Source organism: Lissotriton helveticus, chromosome 2_1 (assembly GCF_964261635.1).
Source record: "Lissotriton helveticus chromosome 2_1, aLisHel1.1, whole genome shotgun sequence".
In the NCBI taxonomy this organism is placed as follows: domain Eukaryota; kingdom Metazoa; phylum Chordata; class Amphibia; order Caudata; family Salamandridae; genus Lissotriton; species Lissotriton helveticus.
In genome coordinates this window covers 1,863,151,061-1,863,163,534 of record NC_136059.1, presented here as the reverse complement: position 1 = coordinate 1,863,163,534, position 12,474 = coordinate 1,863,151,061, and positions in this window count along the sequence as shown.

The window sequence follows — 12,474 nt, the reverse complement described above, 5'->3', positions numbered from 1 at the left end:
CCCAGGTGCAACAGGTTCTCAATGCAGAAACCTCACACCTTGTGCTGGAACCAGAAGCACACCTACTTCATCAACGTCCAGGCCATCATGGACCATCTGGGCATGTTTACCAATGTGGTAGAAAAATACCAGAGGAGCGTGCATGATGCCTGCATCTTCAGGCACATCCTCATGAATGAGCGCTTCCAGAATGGGTGAAATGGGAATGACCTACTTGTTGGTAAGCAAATTTGAACTATATTACAGACCTACTAAAATTATGAAACATCTGCCATAATAGCCATCACTCTGTTTGTCAATAGAGCAAGGGCCATATGTATAAGGGGTGGGCTTTGTGCTTGCACTATGCATCATGGTACATGTGTAGTACAAACCCCTAACATTAGACATGTTAAGACACACAAAGCCACTCTGTGTGCCTTTGAATGGCATACAAATCTAGAGCAATACAACAATGAATAAAATGCAGTGTTGCATCACTGTGTGCAAGGGTGGGGTTCCATGGGCATTGTGTGGGTGTCTCCATGCAACTCCCATGCTTCATGAGGCATGTCATGTATACCAAAGCAGGTAAACCTGGAAATGTGTCAAATCAATTGGTCTCCCCAGGCAATATGTTACAAGCAGAAATGACTTTAGTTATCAAAGTCTCTCCCACGTCCTATTTGTGCTGCATATTGTGGCACACATGCATACACAATCATACCTCTAAGGGTTCATTAGGTGCAGGAAGGTGTCCCCCACCTGCACAAAGACAATCCTGCATGCAATGCAGTCACCCTAGCACCATGGTGCACGTGCACATTTGTTTGTGCTATGCAACCCATTGTGTGCCAGTGCAGGGTGAAAGGACAGGAATGCACTGTATAGCCTAAATACTATGCACTACTGCCCTTTCTCAGTAATGAAGTGTAGCACAGATAGGTGACTCGCTGCACTGCACAAAGCCCCTTTCCCAAATATCTAGGCCCTTGTGTCATGTGTACATAGTGGGAATAACGTACTGGAACTTTTAGCCAATGATTTCCAACATTGACATAGCCTCACTAATCTATCAATGGCAGTAGCTACAGACCAACAGTGAGTAGTAATGTGTCATTTCATTCTGTCTGAATGGATGGAACCACATCATCTACTCTGGGTAATGAATCACAATAAAACCATGTGATATTCCAGACAAGCCAATAGGAGTACAAAGGCATCTCAAGAAATAAGTGTGAGACGAGTGTCTCCTTACTGTCATACGTACTTTTGGCATCAGTCACAGGTCAATAATTTCAACTGTGTGATAACAAGTACTTTGGAAATGAGTAAGTGAGTCACACATGGCTGTAAATCTGAATGTTGAGCAAAGTTTCAGGACAACACAGGAAGAAGTATTTGGAAAGGACATGTTTTGCATGCTATGTCAGTGTAGGCCCCAGACATTTGTAAATATCAATACTGGATAACATTGTGATACCAACAGTACCAAACCTACATATGTCTCAGCCATACTGGCAGTCTACCTACATACATACACATAATGGACAGCTAACCGAGGATATGGGCTGCATCCAAGGGCCATGACCACAATTGCACATCCCCAGACTGAGCTGGAACAGCAGTACAACCAGGCACTGGCCTAGACCAGGAATGTTTGTTTGGTGTGCTGAAGGCTTAGTTCTGATGCCTGAACATGTTGGGAGGGAGATTGCTATACTCGCCCCCTATGGTGTGCAAGATCATCCTTGTATGAGCTATCCTTCAAAACATATGTGCACAGACAAATGTCCAATGGATGGAGGAGAGATCCATCACACAATGGCTGATAGGCAGCGACACAACCACATTGTTTCTTTGCAAAAAATGTCTGATTACTGGATGGACAAAGTCTCAAATATGAACTAACTAGTGCAAAAAATAAATAAATGCTTGTACTCATCCTTTGTTTTGGGAATGTAGGTCAAAGTCACTGTAAACATCATGTCACTTACATCACTTCAACTACAATTAGGCCTCAACATGTAGCAATCATGTTGTCAAACCTGTTGTGCAACATGGGGTCATGGGTCTCATTAATCAATCCAGCCATATAGAAATGTAATGTGATGCGGTTCACGGCTTTAAAGTAACAGGCCAGGCCTGCCACATAGCCACATCGCAAATGATCATTCCTTTCCTCATCCACTGAGGCAGTGCAGTGCTGCACAGCTAGATGTCTTGCCGTATTCTGCAGCAGTAAAGTGTGGTTCAGATCGCACTCAGTGAGTGCTGGAACACAAACCACCAAATACACCCATACCTGAGACAATCAACTCAGTGTAGTGTGTCTCCTAAAATTGGTAACATGCACAATGGCATGTATGACACTGTTCTGCATTCTATCCATCAATTGTTCTTTTTGCATTTGTCATTCTGAGTGGGACGGGTATGCCCAGACGTGGGTCCCTTGCTCTCCATGCCACTGGAGTCAAGCTATCCTGGTTGATGAGGGCTGAAAGCCCAAAACCGGTCCTAGGATTCTTGTTTCTAGTCCAGGGAGGACCTGGCCTGGCAGTTTGGGCTGGACTGTTCCCATTGGGTGCAGGGTCAAGACTGATTTGCATATGGCCGGGTCCAAACTGGAGTGGCCTTGTTAGCAAAAAAACAATGGATTTAGGCCCAGATCTCTGTACTGGGGTCTTAGACTTGGCATCTTTTTGCTTTCTGACCTCCCGGTTTTGACTCTGTTTTTTCTGGTGTAATGATTTGGCGCACTTTCCTTACTGCTGTCCAGTGGTAAAGTGCAAGTCCTGCTGTATTAAATATGTTATGGATTGGTGTTTCCATGATTGGTACATTTGATTTATGTGTCAATCCCTAGTAAAGCGCACTGCGAGTGCTGGGGCCTCTAAATCAAATGCTGTTGATGGGCTACAGCACTGGAATGTGTCACCCACTCAAACAGACTGTAAAATGTAACTCTGGCCTGCCATCGCCAAGCCTGTGCGCAGACTGGGGCTGCCATGTCGACTTGGCAAGTGCACACACTTGCAAGTCCCTAAACCTCCCTATTTCTCTAAGGTAGGCCCATGGGCAGGGTGCATCTATGTAAAAGGTAGGACATGCCCTGGTGTGTGTGGCATGTCCTGATAGTGAATTACGGCCTACTTCGTTTTTCACTATTGCAAGGCTACCCATTCTCCATAGGCCAGAATGGGCAGTTTGAACCTTACATCCTATCGTCATAACTGACTCAGGGAACATGGTAGAAATTCGAGGTTAGTATGCCTGAACTCAGAATGATAAAAAACATATTTTAGTGAAGTTGGTTTTAACATTCTGTGTTTGGAAAAACCACTTTTAGAAAGTATGTATTTTCTGACCTAACTATCCAGCCTGCCTCTCCTAGCGTGTGTATTAGCTGTCTGGTTTGTGAGTTACAGGGGCTGGGGGAGACAAGGTGAGTCAGCCGGGATGAATAGGCATATCTACACCTAGATGGGTGGGAGACATAGCGCCTATGTCTGAATAGGGCTGAGCTCACCTTTCACAATGCTGGCTCCACCCCCTGTGGTGCGTTTGAGGACCCTGGCCCCCACTGACAAAGGAAGAAGGTGCACCCTGGCAGAATGCACTCTGAGCTGGTTTGAACTAGGCCCAGGCCCCTCTGCCTTCAGAGGACAAAGGAATTGCTGGTATAAATATTGGGGCCCACACCCCAAGACTTTAGAACTCACTTGAATCAAGGAACCTGCCAAGAAGAAGAGCTGGAAGAGCTGCCAGGAGGAGTACTGCCCCTTTGCTGTGTTGTTGCTTTGTTGGGTTGGCTGCACTACTGCTTCTGCCTTGGGCAGTGAAAGGACTGGAGTGAACTTTCTCTACTTGTGCTGAGCATCTCCAAGGGCTTGAGGTAGAGCTTACCCCCTGTTCAAGACGTCTCAGGAACAGCGAAGACTTCCAGCCCGATGCCATCTAGACACCGCTGCCAACACCGTGTCCTGAAGGCACTGCAGAGAGCACTGCCGCAACACCGCTCCGTGACCCTGGTCTCACTGACGCCGCCTGCAGACGCCACCACCGAGCCGCGGCTTGCACTGTAACCTGTGGGCACCGCACTTCACACTGCCTCACTTCACGATGATGCCTTGGCATCCCCGACGACGCCACTCCATGCCGGACTCGATGCCGCTGCTTGCACCGTGGTTTGGGGGCACTGCTGATAAAGTTATATGACGCGCCGGCCTCATTTCGCACCGTAGCCTGGCCTACCAACGCCGGTGCCATCGACTCCAGTTGTCAGCCGACGACAGAGATTCGGTGACGCTGCTACTGCACCGTGACCTGCCAGCCCCATGACGAGCACCGCCTTCATCTCACAACGCGACCCTGGTCTCACCGACGATGCCATATGATGCCGCCACTGAGCCGCATTCGCACCGTGACCTGAGGGCACCGCACTTTGCACCGCTGCACCTGATGCCTGCCGATGCCAGTGCTCCTGATTCCATCAGAGAGGAGATCGACCTGCAACAGGTGTGACGACAAGAGGTCATCGACGACCTGCATTTCTGAAAGGTACTATTGGTGGGTCTTCCCGACACCGCAGCTGACCCGCGACGCTGCGGGCCACCAGAACTGTTTGGATTTGTTTGTTCACTATGCCGTGATAGCCCAGACGGAGCTATTTGGCGCACGGTCAAGACTGATTTGCATATGGCTGGGTCCAAACTGGAATGGTATGGTGAGCAAAAGAACGATGGATTTAGGCCCAGATCTCTGTACTGGGTTAAATGTATGACATTGTTATTCATTCTGTCCATCAATTTTTCTTTTTGCATTTGTCAACCCGAGTGGGGCGGGTATGCCCTGACGTGGGTCCCGTGCTATCCATGCCATTGGAGTCAAGCTATCCTGGCTGATGAGGGCTGAACGCCCCAAACCAGCCCTAGGATTTTTGTTTCCAGTCCAGGGAGGACCTGGCCTGGCAGTTCGGGCCGGACTGTTGCCATTGGGTGCAGGGTCAAGACTAATTTGCCTATGGCTGAGTCCAAACTGGAATGGCATGGTGAGCAAAAAAACAATGGATTTAGGCCCAGATCTCGGTACGGGGGTGGCTGTAACACACTGTTCTGCATTCTGCCCATCAGTTGTTTTTTTTGCATTTGTTACCCCGAGTGGGACAGGTCATGTGTATTACCTAACTGAATACAAAACAATCATGCCATTTCCCCTTTGCCAGTCCTGTTCTGGCTGCCTAGGGCCTATACAGGCACAATACCAGAATGGAGAAGGGATGCAACATTGCGTGCAGGAATGTATGTGTGCATGAAAGGATCTTCCTGCTAACAAAAATATCCTACAAAAATATCATGTGAACCAAATGTCGCCATCTGTGTGGTCTGCAGAATGCAGCACACATAGAAAAGTGAAGTGTGGTGTAGATTTGTAGGTCCTAGTCCTTCTATTGCCACTCCTGGGAATGTACTACTTAATGGCACATTTCCCAGTTTACCTGGTGTGCTATGTTTGGGAATGCATATTTAACCATCACATGTGCATGGGTACCCCCATGCAGCAGTCAAGAAGCCTATCTCTGTTTCAAAGAGAGACATTGCAGTGCAATACATTGTGTCACTCATGATTAATTACACATCTCTTCACTGCACAAGCTGGCCTTGTTTGGTTCAAACAAAATGTAAACAGATATCCATAGAACATCTACAGTGGGTCATTATGCAAGCCCCTTATAAATCCCCTTATATATTAGTTCAGACATATACCTATAGTGCACATGTGTCTTTACCACTACATCACATGGCGGACCTTGCCTAGCTTTGTATGCAAATAAATGACTGCCAAAGTAGCACACGTGCATATTAGAAATACAACATATGTTTTTAAAATATCCAGAAAATCTGCAAGCAGGGTGGCACATACACTGTAGTTTGGGTGAGCTTCCCTAAGTGACTGTTTCATCAGTAACACATCTCATGGCAGGATTCCAGACAGATTGAATGAATATAGATATTGGGCAGAATAGAGAATACAATAGTGTGGCACATAGGAATAAGAAGCATTATCCAAATAAACATATGCCTGTGGAGGATATTCAGATGTGTATCCTGGTAACGGCTATGACAACTTGAGTGTGATCAGAATGTTCCTGATAACAGCTTTGCTGTGCTGCCATGTTGGAATTGTTTCCCAGGCTAGGTGAAGAGGAATGCAGATGCACTCATTAAATCCAGACTCACTCCACGAGCCATGTGACGTCCCAATGGTCATGACGTGACAGGGACATGAACCATTTACATGCAGCCAGTTTCACCACCTGGACACCGCCCTCTGTCACACACACCTTTCAAGTGGTGCCAACACAGTCCACAGCTGTACTAGGTACCATGCAACACTGGATGTAGTAATTGATACATTACATAACTGCTGCATCACTGCAGCTACTTAAGTCCCCCCAAGCCTAATTCAAAACACAAAAGAAAGATCATTTAGTAAATGTCTCAATACATTACAATAATTACGTTGTTCCACTCACAATAAATGATCACTCAAGATGTAGCACTTAAGAAGGTCTAATGTCACACATAAGCACACTATGACCATTGAAATGTCACACATAGCCACATTTTTAACATGTCTGCTATAACCTTTGTACCAATGGATGTGTGTCCAAGCTGTGATTTCCTGATTTTCAGAGTTCTCTAAATTAGATCCAACACATTTGGCCAGTAGCAATGGACAAAAAAGATCTGTGGGAGCGTGTAGGAAGCTGGCGCTGTATATGCTATACCAAAGTGCGCTATAGTGTGCACAGAGTCCAGTGAATCCCCAAAGGTAGGCAGAGGTAAAGATAGATAGAACCGTACTTTCTATTTGTGGTAGTGTGTTCTAGCAGTAAGTCAGTATCAGAGGACAGTGTTAAACATTTGTTGTGCACACTCAGTCAGCAAAGGAATTCACACACTCAAAGACTGAACTTCACACCAATTGTTTTTATATAAAAATATTATTTTAGTTATTTTATTTTCGAGAATCAAGCAAATCTGGCTCAGGTAAGCAATAAGTATTTTACAGTAGTTATGCAATTGAAATACAGTTTGAATGATAATGGTATATGCACTTTGATTTGATTTACAGTATGGATCCAGAGAAATGCTGTACTTGAAATGCAGTACGTAGACTTGAATAGGATTTCAGTAAAATAGCAGGTAAGTAACTTTTGAGATTACCAGGCTTACACACAGTAGTATACCTAGATACTACTCTGGGACATTTCCTGAAAACAGGTAAGTAAAATAGTTTTTGTTAGATTATGCAATTTTAAATAATTTCTTTAGTTTCTTAAACTCCACTGCTGGCTAGCAGAACACTCGGCTGTGGGCGCAAAGCTCCTGGACTTTAGCTCAGGGCAAAGGGGGAAACAAATTAGCACTAAAGGTGCACCCTCGCCGGCACTAGGGTGGCCGGGTTCAGTTTTGACGTCAGATGCTCTGTTGGTTTCAAAGAAGAACTTCCGGTTTGCAAAAGCACTGCAGGCAGGGAGACAATGGTCTTCTGGGAGCTACCGCCACTTTGAGAAGTAAGTTGGGAAGTTAGGGGTTGGCAAGGCATCATCGGTTTGGTCACACAAGGCCATGGGTCGTCGGGTGCAGGGGTGAATTTTGGGGTCGGATCTTATTATCAGCTCCTGGTCGTGGTTAGGGGGGGGCCTTCTGGATTTAGACTGCAGGTACCGGCTGGAGTCTTGAGGCAGTTTGGGGCAACGAATAAGTCATGTCACGTGAGTATGATAGACGCATGCACAGTAGAAACCCTTGCTTAGTAGCAGCCATCTTAGATGCAAGCGTATCACGGTTAGTAAAACACATAAGCAATCTTCTCCCCGACACCCAATGTTTATGTAAAATGCGATTTTAGTAAAACAAACACGTTTATTGGTGCTTTTAGCGTTATTCGAGGTTCATGAATACAAGCAAGTCGCTTCATGTGCGAATCCTTGCTCCATCAATATCTTATTGAACATACTAGTCACCATCATATTAGAAGGTGAACATATGTGTGAGCTAGGGTGTGTCCTGTGTCACTGTAATAAACAGGTGGTCAGAACGGCGTGTTCCTAAACATGTATATATATATATATATATATTACCTACTGGCGGTCGCCAGTAGGTATATATAGTTAGGATTTTTTCTCTATGGGATTTTTGAAAATTCTATGTCTAATAACTTTGGCGTTTGTGGACGGAATTGGCTGAAATTTTCAGGAAAATGGCACATTTTGTTTCTGAGCAGCCCTTGAAAATTTGGGGGGGTTTCGTCAAGGGGGGGCCGAGAAAAAAGGGGGGTCCCAAAACGTGTTTTTAACATTGAGTTTCCCATAGGGCGGTTGGCCTCACTTTTAGCCCGAAGGGCTGAATGGATTTGCACAAAACTTGGCAAAATTGTAGGGACTGGTAGCCCGATGTGCCTTTGCTAGGTCTCAATATATGTGCTTCAGTGGATTTTGAGAAATTAACGTTCAAAAAAAGATATATATCTGTAACAGCGGACCGGGCAGCGCTCCGGTTCGCGGACTTTTCGCGGTACGGAGCTTTGTGAAGCGAAGCTGATTGGTTCTCCGGCGTCTGTGAACATTCCAAACAGTCCGTAGCGGCCGCCATCTTGTCTCTCGGTAGGATCGAGAGACAAGAGGAGGCCAAAGCGAAGGGGCAAATGACCATAAGGGGGCATAGTAGATCCTCGCTGACCCCCTAGGTTTGATGTGGAGGTTTTAAAAGGGCCCCGCGGGGCAAAAAAAAAAATAATAATAAGAATCAAACGGCTGAATGGATTTGCACGAAACTTGGCTAAATATTAGGGACTGGTAGCCCGATGTGCCTTTGCTAGGTCTCAATATATGTGCTCCAGTGGATTTTGAGAAATTAATGTTCAGAAAAAGATATATATCTGTAACAGCGCTCCGCTTCGCGTACTTTTCGCGTTACGGAGCTTTGGGAAGCTGATTGGTTCTCCGGCATCTGTAAACATTCCAAACAGTCCGTAGCGGCCGCCATCTTGTCTCTCGGTAGGATCGAGAGACAAGAGGAGGCCAAAGCGAAGGGTCAAATGACCATAAGGGGGCATAGTAGATCCTTCCTGACCTCTTAGGTTTGATGTACCATTTTGCCAAGTTTGGTGTAATTCCGTTCAGCCATTCAGGCTGTAGACGTGTGTAAATGTCCTATGGAAAATTGCATGGGGAAAACACATTTGAAAGTGTTGAAATTTAGAACCAATTAAAATGTTACTTTGGTTTTGTATTTGTGTGCGATGAAAGTTAATTGGTTATGTATATATCTCAAATGAGAGGAAACCACAGCCATTTTGTGATACTACTGTCTGAGGTACATTTGTGAGGAATTTTTGGTGGTGAATTTCTGGTGTTTGATTTACACAGTACTAACACTTCTCCTACTTTTAAAAAGGTGAGTTGTTAATTTGTAAGGGGAACTATGTTGTACACTTAAGGATAATTTGAAAAATGTTTTCTGTTATTAATTTGCAGTCCTTCTGTTATACTAAATACTTGATAAAGTTAGTTTTATATTATGTATTACTAAAAACGATAAATGAAAGTGATTATTTCTTTCTGCAATTTACAGCAAGCAATTTCAAAATAAAATGGCTCACAATGAAGAGACCGTGGCAATTTCTTTTGAATTGTCCACTACATTGATTGAAATTGACAGCACCAATAATGAAATATTGTCACAAGGAGGAGATGACTTGAATGATTTTTTTGATCAATCTGTTGATGGCGAATTTATCGAATGTTTGGAGACCATAGAGTTACAAGAATCATCATTGCAGACTTTTAATGAGGAGATTCCAGATGAGATGATTGAAGAGGAAATTTCTGATGAGGACATGTTAGTAGTTCTTTCAAATTTAGAAAATTCAGAAGAATAAATTTATATTTAGAAATCAAAAATTGTTTGAGACATTATTCATTTTTATTTTTAATTTATGAGGTTGTAGCGAAGTGATTGTAGTATAAAATGAGACTTATAGTATAGAGTGCAACATTTTTATGTTACATGGTAAGTTTACTCATATTTACTTCCCTTCTCCCACTATATTATCTCCAATGTGTATTTGACATCTCTTCTTCATCTCCGGCCTCCTTTCTCTCACTGTGTGTCTCTGATGCATCTTATCGCTGCTATTTTGTGTAATTACATAAGAGAGTAAAATAAAATAGTTCGGAACGTGAAAAGGGGGAAAAGTAGAGTACCCCTCACCCCCTAGGCCTTCTCAGGCGGTCCGAAAAGGATCAGTTTCTGCTTTCCTGAGAGATTATGGTATGAGTTCCATATACCACAATAATTTGCATTACAACATGCAAGATATATATCTCCTATTACCAACTTTTGGAGATATTCGCGCTAAGCGCGAATATCTCCAAAAACTAACACCTGCCCTGAGCAGTTCTTAGCCATGTTATCCAATGGGAGGTGGATAACATGGCTAAGAGCATTAGCTCGGTAATGCATGAATATCGCTGAGTTTTCAGCGATATTAATGCATTGCGGTCGTTTTTTATCGCATTTGCGATAAACCTTGATAATAGCAAGGTTTATCTTCGATAATTTCTGACGATGCTTAGCGGTAAAAAATTCGTTGCTAAGCATCGTTAGCGATAAATATCGCTTAACTTTGGTAATATGCACCAACGTCTGTTAACGTTCGATTCGAAGGAAATGAGGAAGTGTTGAAAAACATTGTTTGCGCCATCTTGCCTTTTTTGAAATGCCACACTTTTGTCGTGCACGGCAGCCATTTTAGATGCCTTGACCAGACCCACTCTCTGCACGCTGTCGATTCGTAGCATGGCTCCCCACCCTCGCAAGCATCTTCCCCAGGCACTAGTCACCCCCGCTCTCTGTGTTATGCATGGGCAATAAACCTCTCCCCATCTGCGCTGCTCTTCCCTGAGAATCACACTCTGTGCCCGCCCGACACCTCCCTTTCGCCCTATTCACTACCGCACCCTATGACACTCCTCTTCCTCTGTGTCCGATTGTCCAGTCTATCAGCTAGCCCTGCAGATGTAGTTTATGGCCCCAGCTGTAAAGAATCACCCCTCTTCAAAGGAGTTATAGTAGATCAAGGCCCACACCCGATGAGATCCGTCACACCACACGTGTTCCTACTATCTGAAAACCATCCTGTATTGTGATTGGGGAGGGGACCGAGGCTGAAGCGGAAGATTCCAGGGATGACTCTTTGTACATCAAAGTTTTTACATTTATGTGTCACATTAAAAATATATAGCACTCCAACAAAGTAGTAAGATTATAAAACTTTAATAACTTATAAATATATACAACAAAACAAAAACAGTAAAAACATTTAAACAACGAAGAGACCGTGGCAATTTCTTTTGAATTATCCAATACATTTATTGAAATTGACAGCACCAATCATGAAATTTTCTCACAAGGAGGAGATGACTTGAATGATTTTTTTGATCAATCTCTTGATGGCGAATTTATCGAATGTTTGGAGACCATAGAGTTACAAGAATCATCATTGCAGACTTTTCATGAGGAAATTCCTGATGAGGACATGTTACTAGTTCTTTCAAATTATGAAAATTCAGAAGATGTTGCCTGGGGGTGGGTCGTCAGTAGCAGTCTGTTGTGCGAATAGTTCCAAGGCAGCAGAACGCGCTGAAATCTAGATGGCACGAAGGTGATGTCTAGTAAGTTGCCGCCCAGCAAATAACGGCGTGGAGCGCCGCGGTGGTGAGTGAGTCCAGTAGGCACCACAGCTATTGTTACCGGCATTGCAGAATTACTGCTGGGGACAATGCCTGTGCTGTAGCAGGGTCACAGCAGAAACAAAAAGGATTCTGTTGAAGATGTTGTTGGTTTTCAATTTGAAAACAGTTCTGGTGTCAACTGCTATGCTAATGTAGTGGTTAATGTTTTGTTTTCTCTAGAAAATGTAAAAGAGGGGGAGGCAGTCCAAAGTTCTGGTAAAAGGGCAAAGGAAAGGATCGGTGGTTTGAACTATCAGTCAAAAAGGGGAGGGGGTGCAACAATTTTTCCTACCGGGTCACAGTGTGCTTTCACCGGAACTGAGGTTTGCAGGATTCTAGTAATTCAAAGTGAGGCTGGCGCCAGCATGGGAGCGCCGACGTCCCGCGGATAAAGTTTCGTCACTCCACGGGCGATCATGGCAGTCATTCCCCATCGGGGGTGTCTGCGGGGGTCGGAGACTCCCGCGGCTCCTCTAGAATCTTCAAGGTCTGGAGGACTACGGTGGTGGAGTCAACCAGTGACCGGGCCATTTCTTTATGCTGGGCCCGCTCTTGCCAGGTCGATCGCCATTTTGAGAGTTCGGTAGCTACTGGCGATCACGGGGTCAAATGAGCGGACGGGCTCCACCCTGCCGGGCGAGACGTTGCAGCATCGCCACAGTGGAAGAACCCTTTTCTGGGCGCCTGGAGCG